This window comes from Panthera leo, chromosome D3 (genome assembly GCF_018350215.1).
Source record: "Panthera leo isolate Ple1 chromosome D3, P.leo_Ple1_pat1.1, whole genome shotgun sequence".
Classification (NCBI taxonomy): Eukaryota; Metazoa; Chordata; class Mammalia; order Carnivora; family Felidae; genus Panthera; species Panthera leo.
The window spans coordinates 40,803,829-40,812,757 of record NC_056690.1 but is presented as its reverse complement, the minus strand read 5'-3'; the positions used below and the strand labels follow the sequence as shown (position 1 = coordinate 40,812,757).

The 8,929-nt window shown below is 39.7% G+C and overlaps 1 pseudogene; it reads right to left on the bottom strand.

The window, feature by feature from the left end:
- Positions 1 to 950: 950 nt before the first annotated feature.
- LOC122203537 lies at positions 951 to 1,451 on the bottom strand (annotated as a pseudogene).
- Between the last annotated feature and the right edge of the window lie 7,478 nt (positions 1,452 to 8,929).

The following is an 8,929-nucleotide window of genomic DNA, read 5'->3' as shown; positions in this document are numbered from 1 at the left end:
AACCCGACACATACAGCATGCCACCAGGGTGTGTCACTGTCACCATGAGTCAGGGCACACAGAAGGGCCAGAGAACCATCCTACTCTGTCTACACAGTTTATCCTGCACCCATTTTTCTGCACAACGTCCTGAAGGAAACTATTTATAAATAAGTGGGTTTTTTGCAGGTAACGAGCTATGACAATTTATAATTTTTTTAAATGTTTATTTATTTTGAGAGAGAGAGAGAGAAAGCAGGGGAGGGGCAGAGAGAGAGGGAGAGAGAGAATCCCAAGCAGGCTCCACGCTGTCAGCACAGAACCCGACACAGGGCTAGAACCCACGAACCATGAGATCATAAACTGAGCCAACCCCAAGAGTCGGACGCTTAATCAACTGAGCCACCCAGGTGCCCCCAGCTATGACAATTTATAGTAACAAATTGAACTAGATCCCATTTAAATAGGCCTTGAATTTGTTTTTTCATTTTTTAACACAAATGCCTGACTGGGCTCAATTGTCAAGCTACATGCATGAAAAACTGGGCAGCCTGAACAGTGTGTCAGTCCTTGGCCAATGGAACTGCAAGGAGTCCACTAAGTGCTTCCTTCTCATTAAGGTAGTACAAGTATTTATACTGTGAAACTGACGTGTAGCTCAATCTCTAGGGAACAAAACCACCAACCAATATATGCAGGTTTTGTGTGTGGAACAGAAGGTACTTTTGACGTGCAGTTTGGTATTTAGAAATAGAATGAGTAAATTTTTTTTTTTTTTTTTTTGCAAGATGTAAGTAAAAGATTCTATTTGATTCTTCTAGAAAGGGGGAAAAATGGAAAGTAGGGGGTGCCTCGCTGGCTCAGTTGGTAAGGCATGTGACTCTCGATCTCAGGATTATAAGTTTGAGCCCCACGTTGGGTATAGAGATTACTTAAAAATGAAATCTTAGAAAAAAGTTCAAAGTAGGTCTTCATTCTGCGGTCATCATCTGTATGAATTCTTCATAGTCGGCTTATCCATCTCCATCAGTAGGTGCTTCTTGATCATTTCATCTACTTCTTCATCTGTTAGTTTTTCTCCCCAGTGTGTCATGACAAAATGTAGTTCTGCACCCTGAGGTAACCAGGCCATCCTTGTCAGACTCAGAATGCCTCACGATTCCTTCTTTATTGTCTGTGTCTTTCATCTTCCTAGCCATCGCAGTCAAAAATTCTGGGAAGTCAATGGTGCCATTATTGTCAACGTCCGCTTTGTTGATCACATCCTGCAATTCAGCTTCTGTCGGGTTCTGACTCAGTGACCTCTTGACTGTTCCGAGTTCCAAGTTCCTTTGTTGCTATGGTGCCGTGATCATCTTTGTCAAATTGGGAGAAGGCTTCTTGACGTCAGTAATCTGTTCTTCAGTTAGCTCATCAGCCATTGCACCGGGGCAGCTGGGTCCCCAGCTGGCCACCGTCCATTCCCATCTGCGAATTCTTCATTGATGGCTTTTGTTCAATTTTCTGTTGCATTATTTGTCTTTTTCTGGTTAATTTCTGAGATTTGTTTCTCAATGTATTCTGTGTACTGATTCTTTGTTAGCTAAATATATTGAATTGATCTTATCTCATGTGTGACTCATTTAATTTTTTTACTTTTAAAATATTTATTTTTAGGGGCGCCTGGGTGGCTCAGTTGGTTAAGTGTCTGATTCTTGATTTCGTCTCAGGTCATGATCTCACAGTGTGTTGATTCAAGCCCTGCATCCGGCTCCACACTGACAGTGCAGAGTCTGCTTAGGAGTCTCTCTCTCCATCTCTAACCCTCCCTCCCTCTCTCTGTCTCAAAATAAATAAACTTTTAAAAAGTTTTGAAAAAATAAGGGGCATTCACTTTTGAATGTCCTCTCTCTGTAAATACTCTAAAAAACTTTTGCCTGCTGCTTAATTAATTAATTAATTAATTAATAATAAAAGATATATATATATCTTTTTGTTGAACAGAATGAAGATTTTTATTTTACTTTATTTTTTTAATTTTTTTAACGTTTATTTATTTTTGAGACAGAGAGAGACAGAGCATGAACGGGGGAGGGGCAGAGAGAGAGGGAGACACAGAATCCGAAGCAGGCTCCAGGCTCTGAGCCATCAGCCCAGAGCCCGATGCAGGGCTCGAACTCACGGACCGCGAGATCATGACCTGAGCTGAAGTCGGATGCTTAACCGACTGAGCCACCCAGGCGCCCCTGGAATGAAGATTTTTAATGTAATTAAATGTATCACTCTTTTCTGAAAGTTTATGATTTTTTATATCTTAAGTAAGAAATTCTTCTCTATTTTTAAATTCAAAAATTTTTCAGTTTTTCTTTTTGTGATGCCTGGTTGGCTCAGTGGTACAGCATGTGACTCTTGATCTTGGTGTTGTGAGTTCCAGCCCCACATTGGGTCTAGAGATCATTTAAAAATAAAATCTTTTTTTTTTCTTTTTAATGTTTATTTATTTTTGAGAGAGAGAGACAGTGTGAGTTGGAGAGGAGCAGAGAGAGAAAGGGAGACACAGAATCCAAAGTAGGGTCCAGGCTCTGAGCTGTCAGCACAGAGCCCAGCACAGGGCTCAAACCCACGAACCATGAGATCATGACCCGAGCCAAAGTCGGACGCTTAACCAACTGAGCCACCCAGGCGCCCCAAAAACAAAATCTTAAAATATATAAATAAATAAAAATGTTTCTTTTTACATTTAGGTTTTTAGTTCACCTGGAATTCACTTTTTGCATATGCTTATGAGGTAAGGCCTTACTTTTGTTTTTTAAAATTTCCATGTGGCTAATCAGTTGTTTTAGCAGGATTTATTAGAAATGCTATTTATTAAAAATCAATATTCTATTGAAGGCACCTTCCTCATACTGATTTGTAATGTCACCTCTATTATTATCAAAGTCCTTTAAGATAGGTTCTTTTTGTCTTTTTAAAGATAGTTTGAATTAATATATGTTTTAATTTTTATTTCTATTTTTTTTAAGTTTTTATTTAAGTAATTTCTACACCCCAAGGTCAAGAGTCCCATGTCCTTCCAACTGGGCCCGCCAGGCGCCCCTGTATGTTAACATACGTTTTTAGTTGAATCCTAATCTATAAAGAATTTGGCATTAGGGAATAGAGTGTCAGGCAACAGATCTTACATATGGAATTGGGTGGGTTTGGGGGTAGGCTGGAGGGTGCCACTGGTTTCTCCTGGGAAGTTGGGCATCCCTGGCTCACAGTAGGAGAACTATTGGTTAAACTGGGATTTTTGTATACTGGGACTGCAGCATTTGTGACATTGGTAGGAAAAATTCCAGCTGTTAGATACATCTTTAGCCTTTGGAAAGGGGCTACGGTAAGACAGATTTAACTGAAGGAGGGCCATCTGAAAAGAAAGGGGGAAGAAATCATATAGCTTTCCTTACAGATGTCCTTTTTGTTTCCAGGAGGAAATCCAAAATTGCATATTTGGTTGTCTGAAGCCTGCCAGAATTTGAAAAGCCAAACGATCTGTCAAATTAAGGATAGTTATCTTAAAGGAAGGAAACTGGAGGGTTTATCAGAAAATTCAGTTGGAGGCCAGGAGCCCGCCATACCTCCACCCCCCATCTCCCCTCTTCCAAGCCTCTGTTAAAGCTCATGGCTTAGATCAAGGATGATGGCACTGCCTTTGAAAAGGCAGTTGGGGTGCAGCCTAGGAGCACAGAGCAAACTTTAGATGCCTTCTCACCCAAGATTTTTATATTAATTTCTCACTGCTATTGTAACAAATTGCCACAAATTTTGTAGCTTAAAAAAACACAAATGTATTATCTTACAGTTCTGGAGGTCTGAAGTCCAAAATGGGTCTCACTGGGCTAAAATCAAAAGGTTGGCAGGGTTACATTCCTTTTTGGAAGCTCTAGGGGACAATCTAATTCCTTGCTTTTTCTAGCTTCTAGAGGCTGCCCACATTCCTTGGGCACATTCCTTGGTTGATGGCCCCTTTTTCCATTTTCAAAGCCAGCTACACGGATCAAATATTTCTCACAACATATCTCTGACACTGACCCTTCTGCCCCCCTCTTCCATTTTTAAGAACTCACGTGATTCCATTAGGTTCATCTGGATAATCCGAAACAATCTCCCGATTTTAAAGTCATCTGATTAGCCACCTTCATTCCCTCTTGTCATGTGTAACCTATCATAGTCAGAGATTCTGGGGATAGGATATGGATGTCTTTGGGGAATCACTTTTCTGCCTGCCACAATTATTCTGTTTAATTTTCTTATACTGCATGACACCGCTATAAGTGGCTGCATTATAATTTATTTAAAATTTCCCTGTTGGGGGCGCCTGGGTGGCTCAATTGGTTAGGCATCTGACTTTGGCTCAGGTTGTGATCTCATGGTTTGTGAGTTCAAGCCCCGCATTGGGCTCTGTGCTGACAGCTCAGAGCCTGGACCCTGCTTTGGACTCTGTGTCTCGCCCTCTCTCTCTCTGCCCCTCCCCCACTAGTGCTCTGTCTCTCAAAAATAAATAATCGTAAAAAAAAAATTTTTTTTTAATTTCCCTGTTGATAAACTCTCTGGGTTTTTCTTCTTTTCCTTTAATAAATGATACTATAACAAACACCTCTGTAAATATGGTTTTTCATTTTGGATTTTTGCTTTGAGGTTCATGGAATAAATGATGCAAATATTTTTATGACTTTAAATACCATTGTCTGGATTTTTTGCTAAAATAACTGTGCTAAGTTCATATTCCTTTATTGTACATGAGAATATTACCTCAGTAAACTCATGTCGATACTGGCTTTTAGCAGTGAACAGTTTTCGTTTTTATTTTTTGAGTATGTTGAGGCTGAACAAGTTTTCCTATTGTAAGTTTTAGGATGGGAAAGATTTGGGGCTTTCCTAGCACCTAGCATGGTGCCTAGCATTGCTTTCAGTAAATATTTGTGCACTGAGCGAGTAGAACAGCATAGTGCATAGTGGAGTGGTTAAGAGCTTTGAAATCAGACAGATTCGGTTCACATTTTCAAGTGTTTTATAAATAGCGATTTATTTAATCTTCCCAACAATCCTGTAAGGTAGGTACTATGATTGGCACAGTCCCCATTTTTCTAAAAATGAAACTAAGGCACAGAGAGGTGAAGGAACTCTCCCAGGACCACATAGCAAGTAAATAGCAGACCAGAATTGAAGCCCAGGTTATGAATTCTGGTTCCAGTAGCAATGTTCTTAACACCACACAGCTTCTCTGATACACAAGTGTCTACTTCATAGGGTTGTTATGATGATTAAGTAACTTAATAGAAATGAAGTGCTTCTTGGTCGAAACAGTGCTTGGCATATAATTAAGTACAAAAGTTGGGGTGCCTAGGTAGCTCAGCTGGTTAAGTGTCTGACTGCAGCTCAGGTCATGATCTCACAGTTCGTGAGTTTGAGCCCCACATCGGGCTCTGTGCTGACAGCTCAGAGCCTGGAGGCTGCTTCCGATTCTGTGTCTCCCTGTCTCTCTGCCCCTCCCCCGCTCACGCTCAAAAGTAAATAAATGTTAAAAAAAAAAAAAAAGCACAAAAGTTTTTGCTCTTTTGTTATTCATGTTTCTAGGATTACTATTATATTTCATGAATTGTTTATATCATTTATCAATTTATGTATTAGATTCAAAAAGATTTTGTTGTCTATTTCTACGTTGGTTTATACAATTAAAAGTTATTTCTATTTAAAGTTTCCTTATTTTGGGGCGCCTGGGTGGCTCAGTCAATTAAGCGGCCGACTTCAGCTCAGGTCATGATCTCGCGGTTCGTGAGTTCAAGCCCCGCATCGGGCTCTGTGCTGACAGCTCAGAGCCTGGAGCCTGTTTCAGATTCTGTGTCTCCCTCTCTCTGACCCTCCCCCGTTCATGCTCTGTCTCTCTCTGTCTCAAAAATAAATAAACGTTAAAAAAAATTTTAAAAAAAAAAATAATAAATAAATAAATAAAAATAAAGTTTCCTTATTTTATACGTAGTATTTGTTCACATTAAAGTAGTACCTACCAATTAGGATGGGATGCTATGTACCTGGACTCCTGTCTTTGCTGTATGTAAACCATAATAAAGTATGTTCAAGCAGTCTTCCCCCTGTGACTGACAGAATCCGAACAAGCAAAGACCACCACTTAAAGCCACACCTTCTTCTTTGCACCACAGTGTGAATGCCCTTAATGCCACCGAACTGCACAACTAAAAGTGGTTAACATCATAAATTTTATGTTTATTTTACGTAAAACAAACAAAAACATACCCTTTTCAAGTGTAAGTGGATTTTAAAAGAGGGGGATTTTAGATTCATCAGTATCTCTAACAGAGACAAATCTTCTAAAAAGCTTAAAAAGTTTTCAGACTGAAAAGAGGCCATATGTGTATCCAGCAATGGTGTCATTAAAGTAGAGTGTTCTCCTAATTCCTCCGTGCATTAAGATATCAATAGCTTCCCATCCCCCTTCCCCAAGAAAGACAAAAATAAACTGGGTAAATGGGCAAATGTCTGAAACATTATTGTTAACTCCTTAAATATTCAGACTACTAAAATCATGTACAAGCAAGAGTTTGTACAGTTCAGTTGCTCTCATGACTCAGCACTCAGGGATTTCTCATGCATTAGGTACAGCTCAGTCACTGCATTACACAGACAATATCATAATGTAGCAGAAATAATTGTCCTAAGTGTCATAGTCAATGAATCATTCAATTAAGTGAATGATTACATGACCAATCCCAGTAGGGGTCACTGCCATTCACTGCAAAATCATGTAACATTGACTTAGAAGAAAATTTCAAGATCATAAAATAAGATCATTCATTTGGAATACAAATTATTTTTAAAAAAATTTTTAAATGTTTATTTATTTTTGAGGGGCACCTGGGTGGCTCAGTTAAGCCTCCGACTTCAGCTCAGGCCACGATCTTGTGGTCCATGAGTTCCAGCCCCACATCGGGTTCTGTGCTGACAGCTCAGAGCCTGTAGCCTACCTCAGATTCTGTGTCTCCCTCGCTCTCAGCCCCTACCCCACTCATGCTCTGTCTCCGTCTCTCAAAAATGAATAAGCGTTAAAAAAAAGGTTTTTTTAACGCTTATTCATTTTTGAGAGGGAAAGGGAAGAAGGCAGAAAGAGGGAGATAGAGGATCCAAAGCAGGCTGTGTGCTGACAGCAGAGTCCAATGCGGGACTTGAACTCACAAATCTTGAGATCATGGCCTGCACCAAAGTTGGACACTTAACCAACTGAGCCACTCAAGCACCCCAGAATACAAACTGTTTTTTAAACATGTCCTCTGAATCTCATAACTTTGAATAATCTATATCAAACCCGTGAGCAAGTATTTTGTCAAAGTTACACAGGCGACGTTAAGGCTGTTAAGAGATAAACTGAAGCATACTAAAAATTTTAAGTTTATTTGAGCAAAAACGGATTTGACTCAGACAGTGCCAAACTGGGAGTTCTTAGGAGTTTTTCACCCACAGGAGCTGGGACAAGACTTTTATAAAGACAGAAGCAAAGTAAGGAAATTATTTGATTGGCTACAGCTTAAAGCCTAGTTGGCTGTTTGTGATTGGTTGTCTTTAAGTTTTTGATGTCTTAACCTTAGGTATTTCAGGTGTTAGTTTTGTTTGCTTAAGTAGGCCACTAAGGCATTAAAGCCACCTCAGTCTAATGGCCTCCTTGTTTAATTAATTTAACAGGGCTGACGCTAATCTTTTTTAAAACCAATTGTTAGAGATTATTTCCATAATTAGCAACTATAATGTAATTGATACCTGCTGGAGAAAGTAGATCATGAGATAAATCATCACAGTTCTCCAGCCTATCCAGAACTACTTTTTTTTTTTTTTTTTTTTTTTTGCAGCATACAAATGCCATACATTAAAACACAGTAATCCAAAATCTGTTCCCTCTGAAAGGGATGGATTCCCTGGTTGACTTCAGGTTTGGAGTAGGAAAAGCAAAAGGTGGGCCTGGATCACTGTCATCTTATTGGAGCAGCAATTAAGAAAGTGTTTTTTAAACACTTTAGTGCGTGTAGGGTCGCCAGGTGGCTCAGTTGGTTAAGTGACCAACTCTTGATTTCGGCTCAGGTCACCATCTCCTGGTTAGTGGGATCAAGCCCTACTTCCAGCTATGGGCTCGGAGCTGACAATGAGGAGCCTGCTTGGGATTCTTCCCCACCTCGCCCCCCCCCCCCCCACCCCTTCCCTGCTCATGCTTGTGTGCTCTCTGTCAACATAAATAAATAAACTTAAAAAACAAATAAAGGTGAATGGGAACAAGTCAAAAAAACATAGGAGTCCACTAAAAGATGCTGAACACCCAACACTTCAGTTGAAGCGATTAATCTTAGTTCAATTCTGATGCATCATATAAAACAATAGGCCTGAACTCTTTACATGTTGTACCTTACTTTGGATTCTCTCTCTCCCTCTCACTTTCTGCCCCTCCCCCACTTGTGTGTGTACCATGTAGGCTCTCTCTCAAAATAAATAAACCTAAAAAAAAAGGAGGGGAAAAGGCAGTACACTAAGATTAAGGGAAACAAAAGCTACATGACCATTAAAAGCAGTACATGATGTTAGATTGGGTCATGGATTAAAAAGAGGAAAAAAAAAATCTATAAAGAGTGTTTTTGGAACAATTGGGGAAATAGGATTTTTGGCTGTGACTCTGTCACCCCAATATATGCCTCTGTTGGCATATATTGGGGTGGATCCTTTGAGCTAATAGCAGAGGCAGGAAAAGCTTGAAAAATGAGGCACAAGTTTTCCTTCTGTAAAAGAAATGGAAATTTCCATTTGTAAAGATGCCTCTCCCTTCCCATAGCAGGAAGAGGAAGTCTCTTCCAATTCTTATCCAAGGAGAAAGTGCTGACCTAAATCTGCATCACAAACCTTACTAAACAACCCTAGTTTACCATAGTTTAAG